The sequence below is a fragment of the Asterias rubens genome, chromosome 7 (assembly GCF_902459465.1).
Source record: "Asterias rubens chromosome 7, eAstRub1.3, whole genome shotgun sequence".
NCBI lineage: Eukaryota > Metazoa > Echinodermata > Asteroidea > Forcipulatida > Asteriidae > Asterias > Asterias rubens.
The window spans coordinates 14,314,462-14,339,115 of record NC_047068.1 but is presented as its reverse complement, the minus strand read 5'-3'; the positions used below and the strand labels follow the sequence as shown (position 1 = coordinate 14,339,115).

Sequence of the window (24,654 nt, the reverse complement as noted above, 5' to 3'; positions counted from 1 at the left end):
ATACTCTGTTTTTGTTTTTTATTTATGTCTTTCCTTTTTCCCAAAAAAATATGTTGCAAAAAAAACATGGGTTTGCGGATAATAATCATGAGGTGGTGTCTTTTTGAAGTCATACCACTTATCTTATATACCGCCCTCTAGTGACAAATATATATCAGAAGTGCATGATGGGATACTTCCACATGGCGGCGCCCATGGTCTCAGCTCGGTATGCCACATCGGCCGTCAAAACACCTGCTGTTCCATGTCCACTGAGAGCCAAGAAAGCACTCAAATTATAAGGTAATCTTGAATCGCTCAATGAAAATTTGGGAGTGTTTTAGGAGCAGGTTTTTGATTCTTTGTTGTCTCTCAACTCGGATAACTTTCCGTATGGCGCCACCACCTTTTCACTCATTTTTACAAAAAGGGATATCTCATTGAGGTTAATTAGATACTATATTATTTAAATTAATATCGAATGAAAAAGTGGTGGCGCCATACGGAAACTTTTCCCTCAACTCAATAAGCCTATTCGCTATTGCAGCTGCGCATGTCCGTTACTGCTGACAACGCAATTTGTTTATCTCCCGTGACCTTTTGACAATACCCGGGTTTATTGTCAAAAGGTCACGGGAGATAAACAAATTGCGGTGTCAGCAGTAACGGACATGCGCAGCTGCAATAGCGAATAGGCTTATGATGTGCTGGGAATAAATAAACCCTACCTAGCCCCACCCCATGTCTGGCTGGGCCCAATTTCATCATGAAATTCATGGCTCTGCTTACCGTAAGCACAGAATCGGCGCTTACGGAAGCAGGGAATTCTGTGCTTACGGCAAGCGTATTTCACGGGTTAGCGGCGAATTTTGGCTTCTGCGCGTGCATACTCCACGTTAATAGGCATTCTAACTTGCTTACATTACAAGGCTAGCACAGAAATTCGGCGCTTGCACGTAAGCGGGGAATCGTGATCGTAAGCACATAATTCGGCGGTAAGCAGAGCCATGAAACTGGGCCCTGATTGATAAATGATAGGGTTTATATAAATTGCAATTACCGCCTGACTGATTTTTGTAAATTGCCGAAAGACACTTTGGGATGGGAAAAGGGGCTTACAAAGCCCCTTTTCCCATCCCACAGGGCAGTGCATTTCCGCCATTCAGCAAAATCAGTCGGGGGGGTTAATTGCAATAGACCTTATAAATCGGTCCAATCCACTCGGTATCCTTGACCTTGGCCCCGGCACCACTGATAATTATCAAAATCTTTCGCTTTTAAAAAAAAAACATCTGCAACTATCTGCATCATGAAACCTACCGATCGAATGCTTCAGAAGTTGCAGATAGCCCTACACTTGGAATTGTTCAAATAGGTATTACAGGTTTTGTGTAAAAATCAAATGAATTTTGAGTGAAAATTTTCGCCGCTAAATGCCGATATGCCGATTGTCCCCGACCGTGCGCGTATTTTTTTCCCAGGACAAACGTGTAGAGTTATCTGCACACGTTCATCCTGGAAAGAATCCTGGCCCAATCCGCACTTGGTGTACAAACATATGAACACGCGTCGGGGAACTATTCTTGGTAGTTCCCAGACGCGTGTCCATATGTTTGTACACAAAGCACGGATCGGGTATCTTTTCTTTCCAGGACGACGTCGCGTTGCATGCAACGGAGGAGTCCAACCTGGGCTAACCCTAACCCTGATTGCATCCACCATGGAGGTACAATTCTACCTCCATGCATCCACGCAGCCTTGGATGCATGGATATATAGTGGAGTGGACATCCACGCAGCCTTGGATGCGTGGATATATAGTGGAGTGGACCTGTATTCTTTAATTGTACCAAATTCAATCAATAGACTAAATAAGGGATAACTTTCCGTATGGCGCCACCACCTTTTCACTCATTTTTACAAAAATGGATATCTCATTGAGGTGAAGTAGATACTATATTATTTCATATCGAGTGAAAAAGTGGTGGCGCCATACGGAAACTTTTCCTAAATAAGTAAAACTGGATCTCTCTGCTCTGCATATTTATTATCTGCTACTCCTCACGTAGACTAGTGTAGAGCTATCATCATAATGACTATGTGAGGTTTGTTCCGCTATCGTCTTTGAGAAAGAGGTAATTCTCACTCATTTACTGTAATCATTTAACTTTAAGACTTCACTTGACTCAGGCCTGGATTCTTTTATCATTAGTCATCTGATTCTGAAAGTGAAAGCACACCAAGAGACTGTGCAAGTCTAGCGCAAGTCTCGCGCATATTTGAACTTCCGGGACCATTGTGGTCCCAACCTTCTGGAGTTTTACGTTGGGGAGATTTTGTTTCGTCCATTATTTTAGTTTAACGTAACTGATGACCATAATAATTACATTGTTGAAAATGTAATACTAATTAACAACATATCTAAAAGTACGAATAAATTTAACAAAATAGCGAAGAAAAACAGATATGAAAACATGACCTCAGGTCAAGTTACTTGAAAAAAATTAAGAATTTGTGCCCATCTCCGATCACGAAACGTACGCAGACGCATGTTTTCATTGGTCATTTAAGCATCAGCTTCCTCTTTAACCTGTGCACGCATTAATCCAGCGCCCTCGCGAGCATTGTGCGTCCGCGTAAAACCCAGCTTTTGATAATTTCACAATCGAGCGTAGATTTGCAACAGGGGTTTCAAAAAATTAAAGATCAAATAAACATCCTTGTCCCAGAATTTTCCTTTTGTCTATACATAAACTATAACCGATTAATTGCATAAATGGTTAAAAAGCTAAAACTAAATTAAACAAGCTCTAATGAGTATTTTTGTTGTTCAAATTTGGTATTTAGAATAGATTAAAGCAAAGATTTGATTTGATAAATAACAAGTTTTTCGTCTGTCGTGTTTTCTCGCTCCAATGTGCGCGAGACTTGCACAGTCTATTTGTTGTGAAATGCAAGACTAAAACTTTCACTTGTCATAGAGGGCAGTAGAATATGATTCATGAGTGAATCATCTCCCTAATATCTCCTTTCTTTTATAGGATAATGTGATTTTAATGTTTATTTCTAAAACTTTATTCTTTAATTAAAAGGAGGCAGGCTCTATAAAGGAAGTGGTTGAGGTTGAGGGCTGCATGGGACAGTGTTTACTGTTTATATACACTTTTGGGGAGTAACAATTGTTTGGGCCTTATACTATAGCAAATGTTTGACCAGCGTGCTCACTTAACTTATTTTAGCACTCTGGAGGCAGGGTAACGGAAGATTCACTAAATTGAGAATGATACTTTTATTAAGCTTATTTACTTTTAGTGTCTCATGTTGGCCTGCAATGTAAGAGGAAAGACTTGGAGGGAGGGTATACCTTTGGTTATTACTCAAAAAATGAATGACCATAAAAACTTACTTGCTAAAGAGTACTGAAGAATTGTTGATGTTTTAATATTGGTATTAACGACATCCTTTGAAGTGATGTAGTTCTAAAGAAAGTTCTAAAGAAAGAGATGTTTTTGACTACAAAAAGTTTCATCCTAGAATGCACACAATGACATGCAACTAGGGTGTTTTGTTTCTTCTTTCGCTATTTTCTTTGCAACTTTGATGACCACTTGACCCCAAATGTTCAGTTTGTTATTTTTTGAAAAAAATAGTTAATGGCCTGACGTTTCGACCCTAGCAGAGTCTTTCTCGAAGGCTAAATGACAACACAACACAACAAACATGACATTTTTGTTATTTTTTTGCGTACATTTGCTGGGGCACATCAAATGAGGGTACTGGTTCTTGTCAGTAACTTGTCAGTAGCCCTGCACGGCACGGCCGTGCCTTCAATGAACTTAGTTTTATCTAGTAAAACAAATACAATACAACCTTAAAATGCTAAAGATAAACAAATTCAAAATTACATATGTACATTAAAGGCAGTGGACACTATTGTTCATTACTCAAAATATTTGTTAGCATAAAACCTTACTTGGTAACAAGTAATGGGGAGAGGTTGATAGTATAAAACATGAGAGAAACAGCTCCCTCTGAAGTAACGTAGTTTTCGAGGAAGAGGTAATTTTCCACAAATTTGATTTCGAGACTTAAGATTTAGAATTTGAGGTCTCGAAATCAAGCACCTGAATGGACACAACTTCGTGCGACAAGGGTGTTTTTTCTTTCATTATTGTCTCGCAACTTCGACGACCAATTGAGCTCAAATTTTGACAGGTTTGTTATTTTCTGCATATGTTGAGATACATCAAGGGAGAACTCTGGTTTTTGGCAATTACCAATAGTGTCCAGTGTCTTTAAGAAAATAACATAGCTAGTTAGCAAAAACCTGTAAAAAAACAAAGAAAAACTCAAATCTACTACTTATAGTTAAAAAGGCAACTATAACTATTACAGGGACTTAAGAGAGTTGTTTTTTTGCTAACAAAACAATTGCTGGCGGTGTAAGCACTTTATGTAATCCACCATATACATAAATTGACAAACCTGTAAAAGTTTGAGATCGATCGGCCATCTGGGTCACGAGAGAATTGTGAAAAGCCGAGTGCAAATTTTGCATTGCATCAATGCCAAAATAAAAATGAATAGAACGCTCACTGAGCGATAAACTCCAAACGCAAAGTTAGATTATTTATTTCTCATCAATATGACATTTCAGACAGAAATATTTCAATGGGATGTTTTCAACTATCACCATTATTAGACCATGTAAGTTTTATGTAAATCTGTGATCTTCGCAATTGTTGTTTCTTACCAATTCTGTATTGTTCCTTTAAAGTTTATAAAATTACAAATAACTGTACAAATAAAAATAATAAAAAAAATGTTGTGAACAAGGAGTTACATTTACAGCAGGCCTGATACTTCACAGAGGCAACAACAAAGGTGATTGCCTCCATGCCACCTGACAGCACTTGGGCTCAGACATGGAATACAATCTTGAACCAAAATAAAATGTTTTGTTTCTGTAGTACCGTTTTCTAACCTAGAACATATAACATAGCTCAACAATCAGTGATAATCCTTAGTAATTGATTGTTTGATAACAAGTTAACACTTTTCATTACCACACTGATACTCCTGGGACAAAACGAAAACAACCTCCAAACAACACTGGAGCCTGAGCAAAAATCCAATCTTGTTCTCTTTGACTCTTTTCTTTACCATTGTGTTCTCACTATTTTTAACAATCAGTAATAATGTCAATTTCTATAGTAATTTCTAGTTTGATAACCAGTTAACCTTTTTCCAATACCACAAGTGACTTTTTACTGCTATCCCTGGGACTTCATTCCACTGTGATCATAACAAAACCAACTCCATGCCAGTACAACACTGGAGTCTGCGCAAAAATCCAATCTTGTTCTTCTTCACTCTCCCTACTCAAGATTAAAATTTAGTTGGAAAAAAGAAAGGTTGGATCTTCCAAGTTAGTGGTGATGATAGTCGGTGTTCTCGCTTAACAGTGGTCGGCTAGCCAAATGCCAGTCAATGTAAGGACCAGTCAATTTTCACTCCAAGTGGTCTGGCTGACTACATGTATAATAAATGTTAAATTTGCATCGGGGATAAAGAATGATAACTTTGGTTTTTACCCATACACCGATGTGTGTTAGGACTGTATACTCAGTACTTTCCCAAGTCCTGTGAAAAAATATCAGAGGCATGTTACTCGGGTGGGATTCGAACCCATGACCCTTGCAATTCTAGAGCAGTGTCTACCAACTAGACTACCGAGATTGCCCGGTAGCTAGAGGCAGTTGGAATCCTATGTTTTGGCGGCGGGTACCGCACTGATATATAATAGATGTTAAATTTGCATCGGGGATAAAGAATATTAATTTTTGGTTTTTACACATCTACCGATGTGTGTAAGCACTGTATACTCAGTACTTTCCCGAGTCCTGTGAAAAAAATATCACAGGCATATTACATATAACTACATGTAGTTTAAAGTGTTGAAAAGCATCTCTATTTCATTTGAAATGTCGACGAGTGAAACACATTATGGACTAGTGAAGTGACAAACTAACTGGCCCTGACTGGTCAGTCACTAGGAATGTTTTAGGGTAAACCCTGGGAGAGTGCCATGCTTGTGTTTTCAGATCACAAAGAGTGGAGTAAGATAGAGGACCTGGATGCTTGCTGACCCATTGCTTTGATTTTTGTATTAAATGATACATCTAAATGGGAATTTAATAAAGCAAAAGAATTACTCATTCCTTATGTCCCTTCAATGAAATCCTAGTATTGATACGTAGATTTGCACCTCTAGACACATTGTGTCTTATTGTGTAAGGGAATTTTTTTTCTTCATGCTTAAAGACCTGCTTGAACAAATGTCAAGTCGTGAACTTTACTGAATTTCATTTAAAGGCAGTGGACACTATTGGTAATTGTCAAAGACTAGCCTTCACAGTTGTGAAAATTTGAGCTCAATCAGTCATCAAAGTTGCGAGATAATAATGAAAGAAGAAAACACCCTAGTCACACAAAGTTGTGTGCGTTTAGATGGAAAATCCGTGGAAAATTACTTCTATCTCGAAAACTACTCCACTTCAGAGGGAGCCGTTTCGCACAATGTTTTATACTGCCAACCTCTCCCCATTAATCTTTACCAAGTGAGGTTTAATGCTAATAATTATTTTGAATAATTACCAATAGTGTCCACTGCCTTTAAAATGTTGTCAATGAATGAGGAAATCGAGTCATATGATTACAAATAATTTTTAATTGTGTAAAAAAACAATCATTTCGAATACCCTTATCCAGTGTTTTCTGAGAGATTTGCAAAAAGCTCTGTTACGTAATCACTCTCAAAACGTCATAGTTGGGAGCTCTAATTTGTAAAGCCGCTTTGTTACAGCGTGGAGGTATAACAAAGCAAACTCCCACAAATGATGTCAGCGGCATTGTCCTTTGACGCGCGCTCTCAACAGTAGAAGTGTTTTTAGTTTTTCAAAACCTTTAGGTTTGGGCCTGATTTTTTAATCGATAATTACAAAAAATTCAGAAGTGTACACATATCAAAATTACATTAAAATGGTCAACAAGTGCATTATAAACAAGTTACAATACCATTTCTGTTCCAAAACATTCCGCTCAGGTAGCTGTTTAAGTGCTCTACCATTACCAGTAGTGGGTATGACTTAACATCCCACTGCAGCAGGCAAGAACACATAACATCGTAGTGTAGAAAACTGTTAGGGCTGCAATAATAGCTGCGCCAATCATTTGAAGAATTATCATGGTAGTACTGAGGCAGCATTCAAGACAAGTGGTTTCACTCTCAGTAACTTCAACAACTGTCACGTCTTGTTGTTGTTGAATGTTCACCACATGGGTTTCAGTTGTTCGGACTACTTCTCTTACAGTCTCTTGCTGTGGAAGAAAAAACAGACGTGTTTGGGTCCATTCGGAAGAATTTGGGGCTGGAAATTAACACTGGACCATGGGCCTGAGGCCAGTGATTCTAGCCATGGGCCATTAAAGACACTGGACACTATTGGTAATTGTCAAAGACCAGTCTTCTCACTTGCTGTATCTCAACATATGCATAAAAAACAAACCTGTGAAAATTTGAGCTTGATTGGTCATCGGAGTTGCGAGATAACGATGAAAGAAAAAAACACCCTTGTCACATGAAGTTGTGTGCTTTCAGATGCTTGATTTCGAGACCTTGAATTCTAATTCTGAGGTCTCAAAATCAAATTCATGGAAAATTACCTCTTTCTCGAAAACTACATCACTTCAGAGGGAGCAATGTTTTATACTATCAATCTCTCCCCATTACGGGTTACCAAGTAAGGTTTTATGCTGATAATTATTTTGAGTAATTACCAGTGTCCACTGCCTTTAAACTTAAAACCAGACAAAACCAGACAAGTCTGGTGGTCTTGTGTTCAAATGTTGGCTTTCAGTCTGATAAACAGCTTTCAATTCTGTCAAGTATTAAAGGATTTGGGTACTTTTTGTAACACAAAACACAATGTCCACAGATTTACATTAAACGTACACCGTTTGAAGATAATGATAGTAGAAAGCGTATCTTAAAATATTAGTTGCTGAGGTGCTGTAGTTTTTGAGAAATGAGTAAAACAATGTCATGAAAATACGCTTTTACATGCTAAAATAATTTTCGTCTCATGATCACTGAGATGAAAATTTTTTCATGACATTGTTTTACTTATTTCTCAAAAACTACATCACATCAGCAAGTACTTGGGATACCATTTTTACTGGTAAATACCCAGTTTTACATTTCGTTAAAAACATTTGAAAGGAAATTGGAAGTGTAATTTTAAAGCATTTGGATAATGTGTGGCGGTCGAAAACAGAGAAACTCTTCCAGTGGTTGTTTTCCTGCACGGCCACTGTGGGCAGAACCCTGCTTTAATTATTATTATTATTATTGGTTTATTAAAAATGTACAAACATGGCAGCCAAAAAGCCGAATTGCGGATGCATGTATACAAAGAGTAAAAATACAGAAATTATGACTAAAAATATATTAAAATTTGAGAAAAAGCATTAAGGTTAAACAGACACATTTTACACAAGGGAGCAGGTATTAAAAACAATCAAAAAAGGCACTAAAAAAAACTAAAAAAAACAAGATTAGACATAAAAACGAATTAATACCGTAACTTACCTGAACAGATTGTTGGCCCATAATGGGGTGGACAGTACTCGTCTTTGAACTCATTGTAGGCCTACCTGATCTGTGGAAGAAAAAAAAGAGAAAATAATATTTTATTTTATAAACCTACAAATGTAATAGGCCCTAACCCACCCCCCAAACAAAATGCTAAAATGAGCAACTGCTTTTACTTGCACATACATGCTTATTTTTTTAATGCTTTGAGTTTTGTCTGCACCTGCTAGTTTGCACTTCAACCAATGTTCGAGTGTAACTCCAGAGGAGGTTTCTGCATAGTATAGGAAGATGATGATGATGATATACCTGATTTTGGTTGAACAAAGAGAAGTTTACTAGATGGGGATTTGAACCAACTTGCCGGCGCTCTACCAACTGAGCTTTCTTGTCATTATGTTGGCAGTCTCCCTATCTTGTCAAAACCTGTGTTCGGGGTGCACGTCAGAAGCCATACAACCCTTAAATGCCTTGGCCACGGATCACTCCCAAATTTGCGATACAGCCTGGGAATTTGTACTTGAACCAAATTGTATAGTCCAACTAATTACAAGAGGAAAAAAGTTGGATAAAAAGAATTCCCATCACTCACCTTTGCTTTTGATAGTTCGACCTTGTACGTACTTTGTGCAGAAGAAGTTTAAGCGTTGCGAAGAAAACTGCATTAACGTTGGAACTTTATGCATTATGAAAATCGAGGCGGGGTTTACTGTTTGTTTTTCACCCTGGATACAAAAAGTTTGAAATGTCTGGTCAACAAAAAAATATGGTTTCTCAAAAAAATAAATACACGTTAAATGCAGAAGATGCTTTATACTTGTCATCTACTCGAACACAATTGATGAATTGTATTTTGATCGTAACTTTGATCTAGAACTAAAATCAAATATTAATGTTAATATTTAATTTCATGGTGTTATCACTTTCTCCCCCCCCCAAAAAAAAAAAATAAAATAAAATAAAAATAAGAGAAAAAAAAAAAGTAGAAGAAGATGCTTGGTTTATTTTTAAATTTTGATAAATATGACCTACTTTTTTTTTTTTTTTGGGGGGGGACCTTTGGGGGACTGTCCCGTGAGATTCCTCGGTTAATTTGTAAAATTTGGATAAACAAAATTTACTTCTAGGGTTCTTTGTCATAATTTAATCTTGATCTATTTAAAAAAAAAAATAGATTACAAGGTCAACTGTTGACCTTTATGCATGGTTCATTTATGGCTTGTTTTGAGATGTTCAACGTTTCTCGGAAGAATTACAAGTGTTGTTTGCTTACAATTTACTTTGGTCACAAAGTTTAAGGGCTAATGGGCCATTCAGAACAGTCAATGATTAACACATTTAAAATTGTGGGTGGGCGGGTCAAAAGAAATAAAAGTTTGTATTAAACATTTGTAATGAGTAGGGTAGAAAGATGGCCTTAGCTTTCAATCCAATCCAAACCTTCTTCAGAGCCATAAACAAGTACAAACAAATACATATAAATTTATAGAAGAAAAAGAGGGGAAATGGATTTAAGGGAAGGGATCCAGAAAAATCCAGGGATAATACAAAAACAAGAAATAAGACAAAAACCCAGCTGGCCAACTTGGCAAGATTCATTTCATTTCATTTCATTTTATTGGAATCACATTTCGTGGCCCACATGCCAAATTGCACATGATTTACAATAATTAAATAGTAAAAACATTATTATTATTGATATTATTATTATTATTATTAATATAAAAAGATATTAAAAAACACCCAAGAACAGGACTGGTGGAATACAAACAATGATGAACAGCAATAATACAAAAAAAGCACAATAAAAACATAAAACAAATAGAAGGCAGGATTGTCATCATTCCTGACTTTAACCAAAAAGTCTTTTGTTAATGCCAGACAAATCCCTCGAAAACAACTGATGTTGGAAACCTTTGATCTCAAATGTCCTAGTAATTAGTTTGTTTTTCAGTGTATGGATTACCGTATATTATGAAGACATTGATTGAATGAGATAAAATAAATTTGCAGTTTAGATTGTTGTGTCACATGATTGGAGCTGTAGCCATGGCCACTGTGGTTAGGGATCTGGAGAACATTCATATAATTTGTGTTACTTAGTCTGCCTGGTATCATGCAAGATTCAGACACTTTGCTTTAGGTGTAAGGTTCAATGAGCCACATATAGGTTAATATGTATGATATGAGCTTCAATATGTTACAAGTATGTTACAATTAATCAGCAATTAAGTTATTAAATGCATTGGACACCATTGGTAATTGTCAAAGACCAGTCTTCTTACTTGGTGTGTCTCAACATATGCACAAAATAACAAACCTGTGAGAATTTGAACCCAGTTGGTCATCGAAGTTGCGAGAAAATAATTGAAGAAAAAACACCCTTTTCACAGGAAGGTGTGTGCTTTCAGATGCTTGATTTCGAGACATCGAGACATCAGATCTAATTCTGAGGAAAATTACATACTTCTTTCTCGAAAACTTCAGAGGGAGCCGTTTCTTTCAGAGGGAGCCGTTTCTTAGGTTTAATACTTGCTAAATATACTTTCACAAAGGATTTTGTGAGAGGATTTAAATGCTGGTGGCTTTTGGGACGTCATGAGTCATTGCCAGGCCAGACCAATTCTAGTGGTGGGCAATTAGTCTTTTTTTCTTTCGAAGTCCACCAAGGCCAAGCAGATAATTCAAATTATTCATGTTTATGGCGCCATTGTTGCTGAAGTGGGGCCAGGTTTCCAAGCTGTTCTTGTTATGGTGCCATGCAAGAAGTTGAAAGGCCCTTTGGGTGTGTTCTTTCTCTGTGACATTTGATACTCCATATCATTAGCTGTGTCTTTAGATCAATGCACAGTGGACAGTATTTTAAAATCTGTGCTGGGCGGCACAATGTATTTTTCTCACAGTGCTGGGTGGAAATTTGACTCCTGGCTCGCCCAGCACCGCCCACCGTGGTTACAACACTGGTCTTTGCACATAGATCTTAATGTGAATTTCATTGACCTTCCCAGGTACTCTGCACTCATCTTTCGTTGAGCAAGAAATGAATGCTACGTGTAGAAGTTAACCACTGGAGCTTGCCTCAGACTCAAGGTTAGTCAAATAATGTTAACGTAACAATATTTTGTTATCTGTGTAAATTCTGTTATAAAATCTTCTAATAACTCAAGAGTGGATTTCACAAAGAGTTAAGACTAATCTTATCTCAAGTTAGGACGAGTTACTCGTCCTTAGTACTTGCTAAGTTTTTAATATCTCCTTTAGATACACGCCTTCTCACACTCTGCTGCTGAACTTTGGAACAATCTCCCAATTAGTGTCCATAAATCTTCTTGTGTTGTACTTTTAAGAACAAAATTATAGCTCATCTCTTTCCTAACTAGTAGATTAATGATTTGTTTCCTGCTAGTTTTGATTTATCCTTTTCTTTGTTATGCGCCTTGATCGTGTTTTTGAAAAGCGCAGTATAAATACCTTTTATTATTATTATTATTTTTAGGTAGTTTTAAGTTAGAACTATCTTTGTGAAATCGACCTGTGGTCATATCCTTACACAGTCCTTCAAAGTCATCGGGAGGATTTAGACAGTTTTGAGGGATTGGGGAAGGTTTGAAATTTGTCATAGATGTAGGTTTGGATTGAACCTATAGGGGGCCTATCGGTTGACCATTTTGATTCAGAAGAGTTCCTAGATACAGGTAGGAAATTTGTCTTGGATGGAGGTTTGGATTGAACCCATAATCGGTTGATATTGAAGCATAAGAGATCCTAGACACTATGCATTACCTCTCCTACTCTTGGTACCATTTTCCATCAAGTTAACCAACCATTTGAAATTATTTTAAACTGCGGCACAATCTTTCAAGTTTTTAAATTCTTGAAAGTGTGCTTAGCTACCGGTACTTCAACTTAATTCACTTTATTATCCACGATTGGAAATTTACAAAAATAACAGATTTTTTTTACCATAAAACAGTACACAAAACACAACAAGCCACACAAGTCTATAAAAATACATTTACTACATAAAAAGCACATATGACTGTGCTTAAAGACACTGGACACTATTAGTAATTGTCAAACACCAGTCTTCTCACTTGGTGTATCTCAACATATACATAAAATAACAAACCTGTAAAAATATCTTTCAGGTCAATTGGTCGTCGAAGTTGCGAGATAACAATGAAAGAAAAAACACCCTTGTCACACGAAATTGTGTGCTCTCAGATGCTTGATTTCGAGACCTCAAAATATAATTCTGAAAATTACTTCTTTCTCAAAAACTGCGTTTCTTCAGAGGGAGACGTTTCTCACAATGTTTTATACTACCAGCCTCTCCCCATTACTCGTTACCACGTAAGGTTTTATGCTAGTTTGAGTAATTACCAATAGTGTCCACTGCCTTTAAAGAAGCTATATTGGTCCCTGCAGGTGTCAAAGGAAATGTCCAGTTCAGGGCCCAATTTCATACAGCTTCCTGTTAAAGTAAACAAAAATAAAAATTCGAAACAATTGTCTGCTAAGCAGAAATGAGCAGGATACAGTTAATTGTATGTGTGAAATGGTAGCATGGCTGGTAACCTGATTCTGATAAGCATGACTTTGTTATGCTTTAGCATTTTTTGTGTGTGCTTGTAAAGCAGCTCTATGAAATAGGAGACTTTCCAGCGCTAGGTGGCAGCAGACATACCGGGTAAATTTCCATTGTTTACGTAGTTCTGAACATGCGCATAATTCTGAGAACAATGGATTTAACCGGTAAGTCTGCTGCCCTCTATCGTCCCAGAAAGTCTCCCATTGGGCCCAGATTATGTGGGGCGTGTAATATTTGAGAGTGTTATACTTTGTAAATCCCACTTGCATGTTCGTGTCTTGTACCTCAACATTTTTACTGGACCAACATTTATTTTGGGATATCATATGGCGCAAGTACTTTTGTGAAATCGGCTGCTTGAGTCAAAATGAGTTTAACAAGCGCTAAGAGCAAATCTGTCTGCTATCTCATTGTTCATGTTCTCACGCTACCTCGATGCTCAAAACAACTGAATCATATTCATTAGGCCTTTTCACACTGTCCAAAATCTCGGGGTCGAAACCAGTTTACACTGTAAACATTTTAATCCACCTCCGATCCGGGTAGCATGCTTTAGCCAGATTGAAATCAACCCTGGCAGGGACCAGGGTTGAAAATCTCAATCCGAATCGAAATTGCATTTTTCATTAAACGGTTCATGCAAAAGCCTGTTCACGTAGTTCGGTTTTTATATAGCGCTTTATACACCATGTCTCAAAGGTCTTCCACATTATTACCCCTGGTCACTTGGCCTTAAATCATTCCTTAAACCATCTCAGCTCTCTGGGGAGTATACAGCCTGTGCTGACAAATATGTAGTGCTCTAAGCTAATCAGTCACATGAACCTTCTCTGCCCTCACAGGTACCCATTTACCTCTGGGTGGAGAGACGCAATTATAGTTAAGTTTCTTGCTCAAGGACACAAGTGTCACAACCAGGATTCAAACCCACACTCTGCTGAACAGAAACACCAGAGCTTGAGTTCGGTGCTCTTATCCGCTCGGCTACGACACCCCTTACCTCTGAACCATGTTGAAAAGAAGCCAGGCTGAACCGGAGAGGACCCTGGTAGGTTTCAACACGGTTCGAAATGGAGGTAGTGTGAAAAGGCCTACATGTTCTGTCAACATTTTTCACAAAGATACTATACAATGAAGTATTATATTACAGTGGGCTTGTATTGTCTTGATTTATAGTAACTGGCCCAAGGCTAAAAGGTTGATCATGTTTTTTAAACGTGCAAAATAAACACGGTAGGGAGTGTTTAAATGTGTGATGTGCAACCGTACGCAGGTGCTATTTTGTGCGTAACGCAATTAATACATACGAGTAATCAATGTACAATTAACTAGTATTATGAGCCACAGAAATTAAAAAATTATGCTTTTTACAAAAACAAAAAAAAGTTTTTGAATGGGAATAAAAGAGTGGTGACTAACACGAGTATTGCCATTGGTTTCCAGTTATATTCTCATTCGCTGCAGCAAGAGAACATGTCGATACAACTTTGTATTTTCATAATCCAACAACAACTTTTATAAAGACACCACAAGCAACAGCAGACCTCCTCTTCGGTACAATTGACGGGATTGTCGTCGTCCTGGAAAAGACAAGAAAGGGAATTTGGATGGTCATAAAAAGAAGTGGTGTCAAATGAGGCTGGAAAAATGTTAAAGGGTGGCTGCAGTGTTTTTTTTAGGTGTTCGGCCAACAGCCGAACAACTATTGTTATTGTTCTGTTTTTTTTTTTTTTTTTTTTTTTTCCTCGCGTTCTTCTTTCCCTGCGAACCTTCTCCAGCAATTTTAAACAAAAGTAAAGCTTGTACAAACTTAAAACTTACTATGTACATCGGCAATAGTGAGTAGACGAAACCGCCACTTTTTGGGAATGATGACGTCATTGATGACGTCATGGCAAGGTTTTTAAAGTTGAAAAACGACATTTGCTTTTCGCTGTATCTCAACGAATATTAATGCTATGATGTTCATACTTGGGCATCACATAGATAAAGACTTGGACAACATTTGAAAAGTTAACGCCAAAATCGTATGACCTCATCTTCCGGTCGTACCGGAAGGTCAAACTCTGCCTTTGTGTTTTTTGTGTTTTTTTGTAAAAAAAGACAATTTGTTGTCATAACTCAAGATTGATATGGAATTTAACATTGAAACTCATCAGACAATTGAACCTTAATAATAAGACCACACAAACTTAATGATGTCATGGTGACGTCATCAGGTTTTGAATTACAACAAATCAAAGTTAAATATTTTAAAGAAATCATAACTCCTGAACCACATGGTGGATTTTGACAATCTACATATCATCGGACAGGTCGATCAAACTTCAAAAAACGCTACACACAAAATGACCCCATTTGACCTTGACTTCCGGTTCAAACCAAAGGTTGAACAATTTTACAATTTTTTTATATTTTTTATTAAATGCGCAAGTGTGCAAGTATTTTAAAAATGGTTTTCAAGAGATTAGGGGAACCCACCCTGCCCTAAAAGGGAGCATTAACGTGACGTCATGTCGGGAACCCGAGCCGTCGGGCCCCCTGGCTGTGTGCATATAGAGACGTGTGCACTGTGTGGCCTGGTACCTAGGCGCGTGTAGTTAGGGACCAGACTCTTTTTGCCGACGATATGTTTGAATTCCCGACGTGACGTCGATGGTAGGGGGGCGGTAACAGTCCACAAAAGGGGGGCATGACTTATTCGCTTATTACGCAAGTGAGATATGTCGGGGGAAAAATAAAACACAGTTTATTGATGTTCAATACATATATCAGAAATAAATGACAGCAAAATTAACTGTTTTATTTTAATTCACTGCAGCATCCCTTTAAATTAAAAACTGTTTAAAGGCAGTGGACACTATTGGTAATTGTTAAAGACTAGCCTTCACAGTTGGTGTATCTCAACATATGCATAAAATAACAAACCTGTAAAAATTTGAGCTCAATCGGTCATCGAACATGGGAGATAATAATGAAAGAAAAAAACACCCTTGTCACACGAAGTTGTGTGCATTTAGATGGTTGATTTCGAGACCTCAAGTTCTAAACTTGAGGTCTCGAAATCAAAATCGTTGAAAATTATTATTATTATTTCATATCGAGTGAAAAAGTGGTAGCGCCATACGGAAACTTTTCCTAAATAAGTAAAACCGGATCTCTCTGCTCACCATATTATCTGCTACTCCTCACGTAGACTAGTGTGGAACTAACATCATATGACTATGAGGTTCGTTTCGCTATCATCTTTGACTTTGAGAAAGAGGTAATTTTCACTCATTTATTATAATCATTTAAGACTTCACTTGACTCAGGCCTGGATTCTTTTATCATTAGGCATCTGATTCTGAAAGTGAAAGCACGCCAATTTGTTGTGAAACAAGAGGTCTTGCATTTGCAAGACCAAAAATTTCACTTGTCATTTATAATTATAGAGGGCAGTAGAATATGATTCATGAGTGAATCGACTCCCAAATATCTCCTTTCTTTTATAGGATTTTAATGTTTATTTCTAAAACTGTACTCTTTAATTAAAAGGAGGCAGCCTCTATAAAGGAAGTGGTTGAGGTATAGGGCTGCATGGGACAGTGTTTATACATTTTGGGGGAGTGTTTGGGCCTTATAGCAAATATGTGAGCACATTGTACAGTGCAGTATGCAGTGTACATGTAGTTCAACATGATCTGCTGACAGTGTGCCAAGTTATAATTGTACACTAATAATTCCTTGTTCTAACAAAAAATTGGGCATAGTAGTATGTTCCAGTGGGCTGGGGGTGCTTTGGTAACATTCCATAGACATCATCCCCAGAATACTTTGGTAGCTTTTGCTAACCATGTGCATTAAGTGCATTTGCCGTGACTCGCGTGACAAACTCGAGGGTGTTTTTTTTTTTTAGGTAGAAGGCGTAAGTAAAAAAAACTAATTAATTCTTGAAAGACCCTTTGAAAAGACCACTATTATGAGAGAGAAGAAAAAAAATGTTATGGGTCTATAATAGAAAAAATACTATAATCATTGTTTTTGTGACTCGCGTGACAGTAAAACGAGGGTAAAAATTAACTCCCATTTTTCAAAAGTTAATAGTTCAAAAAGGCATATTTAATTTTGGCGGTCCTTACTAATGACTCTTTGTTGTTTATACATAATGATTAAATCTGAACACCTATAGCTTCATGATTTTTTTTTCAAAACCTGAATTTCAAGGATTTTTCAGACTTTTGTGTACACTTTTTACCCTTTACTCCCAAGGCTGTCGCAAAAAAAATAAAGAATATTTTTATAAAGTCTTTTTAGAAGAAGAAGCACTAGGTGTTCTTGTTCCAAAATAAATGTAAAAACTTCAACAATAACCATTTTAAATTTTTCACTATGAAGCGCAAATACCACGGAATGGCTGTTATACCAGCGTGCTCACTTAACTCATTTTAGCACTCTGGAGGCAGGGTAACGGAAGATTGACTAAATTGAGAATGATACTTTTATTAAGCTTATTTACTTTTGGTGTCTCTAGGGAGACTATACCTTTGGTTATTACTCAAAAAATGAATGACCATAAACACTTGCTTGGTAAAGAGTACTGAAGAGTTGTTGATGTTTTAATATTGGTATTAATGACATCCTTTGAAGTGATGTAGTTCTAAAGAAAGTCCTAAAGAAAGAGATGTTCTTGACAACAAAAAGTTACACCTTAGAATGCAAACAATGCCATGCAACAAGGGTGTTTTGTTTCTTCTTTCGCGATTTTCTTTGCAACTTTGATGATCACTTGACCCCTATTATGTTCAGTTTGTTATTTTTTGCGTACATTTGCTGGGGCACATCAAATGAGGATACTGGTTCTTGTCAGTAATAATAAGTAAACTGTGCCTTAAATGAACTTAGTTTTATTTAGTAAAACAAATACAATACAAGCTTAAAATGCTAAAGATAAAAAAATTAAAAATAGCATAACATTAAAGGCAGTGGACACTATTGGTAATTACTAAAAAAAAATTGTTAGCATAAAAACTTACTTGGTAACAAGCAATTGAGAGCTGTTGATAGTATAAAACGTTTTGAGAAACGGCTCCTTCTGAAGTAACGTAGTTTTCGAGAAAGAAGTAATTTTCCACAAATTTGATTTTGAGGTCTCGAAATCAAGCATCTGAAAGCACAGAACTTCGTAGGACAAGGGTGTTTTTTCATCCATTATTATCTCGCAACTTCGACAACCAATTGAGTTCAAATTCTCACAGGTTTGTTATTTTATGCATATGTTGAGATAAACCAAGCGTGCCAAGTGAGGAGACTGGTCTTTGACAATTATCAATAGTGTCCAGTGTCTTTTAGAGAAGATCTGTCTCATTTATCAAGTTGTCAGGCTACTACGGTACTAAACAAAGCTGAATGAGATTCATTGTCAACCTTTTTTCACAAAGATACTGTACAATGAAGTGCTACAGTGGGCTTGTACTAAGCTTAGCTTGTATGGTCGTGATTTAATGTAACTGGCCCAAGGCTAAAACGTTGACCGTGTTTTTAAAACTAAAAGCAAAATAAACACGGTAAGGGATGTTTAAAGACCTGCTTGAACAAAAATGTCAAGTCGTGAACTTTGCTGAATTTCATTTAAAATGTTTTCAATGAATAAGTAAATCGAGTCATATGATTATAAATAAATTTTAATTGTGTAAAAAAACAATCATTTCGAATACCCTTATCCAGCGCTTTTCTGAGAGATTTGCGAACAGCTCCGTTATGTAATCACTCTCAAAACGTTGTAGTTGGGAGCTCCAATTTCTAAAGCCGCTTTGTTGTAGCGTGGAAGTATAACAAAGCAAACTCCCACAAATAACGTCAGCGTGCCATCAACTGCAGAAGTGTTTTTAGTTTTTCAAAACCTTGAGGTTGGAGCCTGATTTTTTAATCGATAATTACGAAAAATTCAGAAGCGTACACATATAAAAATTACATTAAAATGGTGAACTAGTGCATTATAAACAAGTTGAAATACCATTTCCGTTAAACAAATTCCGCTCAGGTAGCTGTTTAAAGGATTTGGGTACTTTTTGTAACATAAAACACCATGTCCACAGATTTACATTAAACCTACACCGGTTGAAGATAATGATTGTAGAAAGCGAATTTTAAAATACTAGTTGCTGAGGTGCTGCAGTTTTTGAGAAACAAGTAAAACAATGTCTTGAAAATATGTTTTTACATGCTAAAATAATTTTTGTCTCACGTTTCTCAAAAACTACAGCACCACTCATTATCCTCAAACTGTGTAAGTTTAATGTAAATCTGTGAACATTGTGTTTTTTTGTCCTACAAAAAGTACCCAGACCCTTTAAATATGTGATGCACAAGCGTGCGCAGCTGCTATTTTATGCATAAATGCAATCAATACCTGTACTCAATGTACAATTAATTAGTAATATGAGCGCTACACGAACTTACAAATTTTCTTTTTTTCCCAAAAATTACACTTTTTACAAAAAGGATGTTTTTGATTGGGAATAAAAGAGTGATGACTGACATGAGTATTGCCATTGATTTCCAATAAATATTCTCATTCGCATTTGCAGCAGCAAGGGGTGACTGCGTCATAGATCGCGTTGACACATTTTGTAATTTCTAAAATCAACGAACAACATCGACAAAGACAGTCTATCCAATCAACATCCTCGTCGGTACTTTCGTTGTTGTTGGTTTGTGCCGTGTTGTTGCCGCTTTCAGGAGGTCTGGTTATCTGGATATGACAGGAAAGGGAATTTATAAAAAGAAGCTGTGTCATATGAGGCTGGAAAAGTGGGAAATTAAAAGCAAGAAAATTAAACAAAAATAAATCTTTAATCAAAGAAATTTGTGGCAGATCTGCTCCCCCTCCCCCTCCCCCTTAATCATTTCAGGGATCGAATATGAGGGGAAAATCCTTTTAGACCTCAAAATCTTTACTGGACCGGAATTTTATTTAAAAGACCAGAATCAAAATAAGAAGAGAGTAGAATTAATTTTATTGTTATTCCAATAAACACAAACAGTTCATCTCTTCTGGTTTATGGGTGATTGAAAGATATTGTGAGACTCAAACTCAGCGTTCCAACATCATTCTTTTGAAACCAATGCCGTATTTCCATTGGACTTTTTCATCCGCTGCCACGCAGAATGTTATCGTGAATGGCTTCAGTGTAATTCTATTATGCATTCTCACATGGACTTATGTTCCGCGACGTTTGCATCTAGCGTTTTGCAGCATAGTTGCGGTTGGTTTACAGTGCGGAGCTGTTCCAACTGGACTTTAAGCAGCCCTGTTTAAGGCAGTGGACACTATTGGTAATTACCCAAAATAATTTTTAGCAATAAACCTTACTAGGTAACAGGTAATGGGGAGAGGTTGATAGTATAAAACATTGTGAGAAACGGCTCCCTCTGAAGTGGAGTACTTTTCGAGAAAGAAGTAATTTTGAATTTGATTTCGAGACCTCAGATTTATAATTTGAGGTCTCAAAATCAAGCATCTGAAAGCACACAACTTCATGTGAAGAGGGTGTTTTTTCTTTCATTATTATCTCGCAACTTTGATGACCGATTGAGCTCAAATTTTCACAGGTTTGTTATTTTATGCATATGTTGAGATACACCTAGTGAGAAGACTGGTCTTTGACAGTTACCAATAGTGTCTAGTGACTTTAAGTTACTGTGGCTGCGCAGAAGTCTTCTGAGACCTCTTTTTAGGCTGTTAGATTTATGTCACGGTAAGTTATCAGGGAGGGCAGTTTACCTTGTGCCCCTATTGGATTTAATTTTGCTATTCTACAGTCGGGATACTTTACTTACACAAAATTTAAATGGGAACACGGCTTAAAACCGCCAGAAATTTCCTCTTTTGTGTTTATTGGCCCGACACTGAAACAGCTGTCCTCAGGCTAGTGGTCAAGAGTAAAATTCAAGCCCTTTATAAATTTATTGTATACTCACAACCACCACATTAGTCACATGCTGGTTTTCGGGTTGGTCCTCTGTAGGATGGACTTGGTTCCTTGATGCCATTGATGTTGTATTGTCTCACACCTGTGGTAAAATTATTTAAAATGACTGAGTAGGAAGTCTACTTTTTGACTTGAATTTTGCATCTGAACAGTAAACAAATATATCTTTATAGTAATCCATTGACTAATATTTACAATTTAAACAACTGAGCATAAAATGTTTTTCCTTTTACTTTAAAAACTCTTTTTGTCTTTGCTGGTCACAACTTGTGCATACAGTGCGTCTTCGCAGACGAAGTTTGAGCCTGTGGACAAAACTATCAAATTGACAACTCAGAATTTAATGCTGTCTGGTTCTGTTTGAGGGGGCACTTGTTGACAGGTCATTCTGGATGTCCTAGGTTTTGAACAGTTTTTGACCAACAGAATTTGTTTTGAAAGTTCTACTTAAAAACCCGGCAGCACATTCAATGTTGATGTTGACTGAGGCGCATTCAACTTCTTGCATATGAAAACATAATGGTTAGAAACTGAATCAAAGCTACCTCTTGTGTTTCAAGATTCAGACTTATTACAAAGAAGTACAGGTTAGATCAATAACTCATATAACTCACCTTTGGTTTTGCTAGTCGGAACTTGTATATTTGTCACTTTGCGCAGAAGAAATTTGAGTGTTGCGAACAAAACTGCATTAACGTTGGCAACTGGATGCGTAACGAAAATCGGGCGGGGTTTAATGTTTGTTTGTCACCCTAGATACCAAAGTTTAAAAAGTCTGGTCAATAAAAAAATATAGTTTCTCAAAAAATAAATACATTTTAAATGAAGAAGATGATGCTTTATACTTGTCATCTGATCGAACACAATTGATGAATTGTATTTTGATCAAAACTTTGATCTAGAACTAAAATCAAATATTAATGTCAATATTTAATTTTATGGTGTTCACACTTTCTCACCCCCCCCCCCTAAAAAAAAAAAACCCCAAAACCAAGAGAACAAAATAAAGTAGAAGAAGATGCTTGTTTATTGTTAAATTTTGATAAACAAAACCTACTTTTTGGGGGGCTTTTTTTTTTTGACGAAATTTACTTCTAGGGTTCTTTTTGGGGGACTGTCCCCTACTTTTGTCATAATTTAATCTTGATCTATTTTAAAAGAAAAATAGATTACAAGGTCAACTGTTGACCCTACAGGTATGCTTGTTCACTATTATGGCTTGTTTTGAGATGTTTAACATTTCTCAGACGAATTGTGGGTTGCTCACGATGTACTTTGGTCACAAAGTTTAAGTAGCCTTAAAGGGCCTTTGAGAATAGTCATTGTTTAAAATTGTGGGTGGGCGGGTCAAAAGAAACAACAGTTTTTATATATAAACATACATATAGTATAATAAAAACAAAAATTAAGGGAATAAAAATTTGGATAGCTAAAATTTACAAGGCGAAAACATGAAAATGATACAATATGTCGGAGTTTATATGTTTTTGGTTTTATTTTTTGCTAGCATCAGTTGTGTTTTAAGCTTACACTCTACTTCTGCACCAGAACTAGAAACCTCTCTATTATGGGCAAATAACAAGCCAAAAAAAAAAAAAGATTTGAATAAGATAAATTGAAAGTTAAAGTGTTGTGCCACATGATTGGAGCTGTAGCCAAATGGCCATTGTCACTTGGTGATCTGGAACATTCGTGTATGCAAGAATCAGAAAGTTGATTCGGGGGGGGGGGGGTACATTTTCTCATAACTGCAGTACTTCGAAGCGAATAGTTTCTCAAAATGCTTTTTACTATCCAAAGCTGTTCTACTTCACCACGTCATTACCAAATGTATACTGACCCTTTAATATTTGCAAACTTTTACAAAGTCCACATGATTGAATATATATAATTCATGACTGGATGCCTGCTCCCGAGTCACATGTGAGAGGATTTAAATGCTGGTAGCTTTTAGGACGTCATGAGTCGTTGCCAGGGTTGTATCATGTAGCTACACCAATTTTAGTGGTGAGCAACAAGTCAATTTTTTTTTCAAAGTCCACCAAGGGCAAGCGGATCATTAAAATTATTCATGTTTAATTATGGCGCCATTGTTGCTGACGTGGGGCCAGGTTTCCAAGCTGTTCTTGTTATGGTGCCATGCAAGAAGTTGAAAGGCCCTTTGGGTGTGTTCTTTCTCTGTGACATTTGATACTCCATATCATTAGTTGTGTGTGTCTTTAGATCAATGCACAGTGGACAATATTTTTAAATCTGTGCTGGGCGGCACAATGTATTTTGCTCACAGTGCTGGGCAAACATTTTGAGTTCTGGGCAGGCCCGCCCATCACCGTACACCGTTGCTACAACACTGGTCAAATTGCTCCTAGATCTTAATGTGAATTTCATTGACCTTCCCAGGTACTCTGCACTCATCTTTCGTTAAGCAAGAAATGAAAGCTACGTGTAGAAATTAACCAGCAGAGCTTCCCTCGGACACAAGGTAAGTCAAATAATGTTACCGTAACAATATTTTGTTTTCTTTGTACATTCTGATCATGTGATAAACTCACGGGTGGATTTCACAAGGAGTTGAGACTACTCTTATCTCGAGTTAGGACAAGTTAGGACTAGCCTTAGGTTCTTAATAACCCCTAACCCCTAAAGAGTCCTAGGACTAGTCCTAAGTTAGGACTATCTTTGTGAAATTGACCTCTGGCCATATCCTGACACAGCCCTTCAAATCAACAGGAGAATTTTGACAGTTTTGAAGGATTGGGGAACATTTGAAATTTGTTCTATTGGAGGCGCTGGCTGGGATTGAATTCCTATTATCAGTCGATTTTGAAGCATCGAAGCAAAATAGATCCCAGTAGAGAAAGGGTCTCGATTTATTTGTACTTTGTGGTTTACGATAACCACTACCTTTCTAACAATCTACAGTAAAACAATTAACAAATACAAATCTACATGTTTGACTTAATTTTAATTATTGAAGTTCTACATACAAGCATTACTGCGCTTTATGTACAGCAGGGTTAGGCTTGAATTTAAACGATGAAATTTCTAATATGGCATTCTAACTAAATGCAAGAAGTACATTATGAAATATTATAACCACTACCTTCTTAACGATTTTAAAATACTTGGAACAGATACAGATCTATGACTAAGAGTTTTACACGTTTTACATGCATGCATAAGCTAAGCTTTACGTACAGCAGGATTAAACTGGTGTTAAAAATTATTAAATTACTAAATATATCGCATTCTAACTACATCTAAGAAGCTCGGTGCTCGATTTTCTGAGCAGATTTTTGTCGGGATCACCAGGGCCCAATTTCATAGAGCTGCTAAGCACAAAAATTTGCATACTATGAAATTTTTGCTCTGATAAAAAAAGATTGCCAACCAAATTTTCACATGATTTCAGGATTTAGCAAACAACAGCTGAGTACCAGTAACAACGATATGCAACAA

At 36.9% G+C, this 24,654-nt stretch overlaps 1 long non-coding RNA gene across 1 annotated transcript; it reads left to right on the top strand.

The window, feature by feature from the left end:
* Positions 1-181: 181 nt before the first annotated feature.
* On the top strand, positions 182-24,646 carry LOC117292811. The gene is made up of 3 exons (XR_004519322.1): positions 182-282; positions 11,640-11,721; positions 23,596-24,646. It is a non-coding gene; the product is annotated as an uncharacterized LOC117292811 (long non-coding RNA).
* Positions 24,647-24,654: the final 8 nt, after the last annotated feature.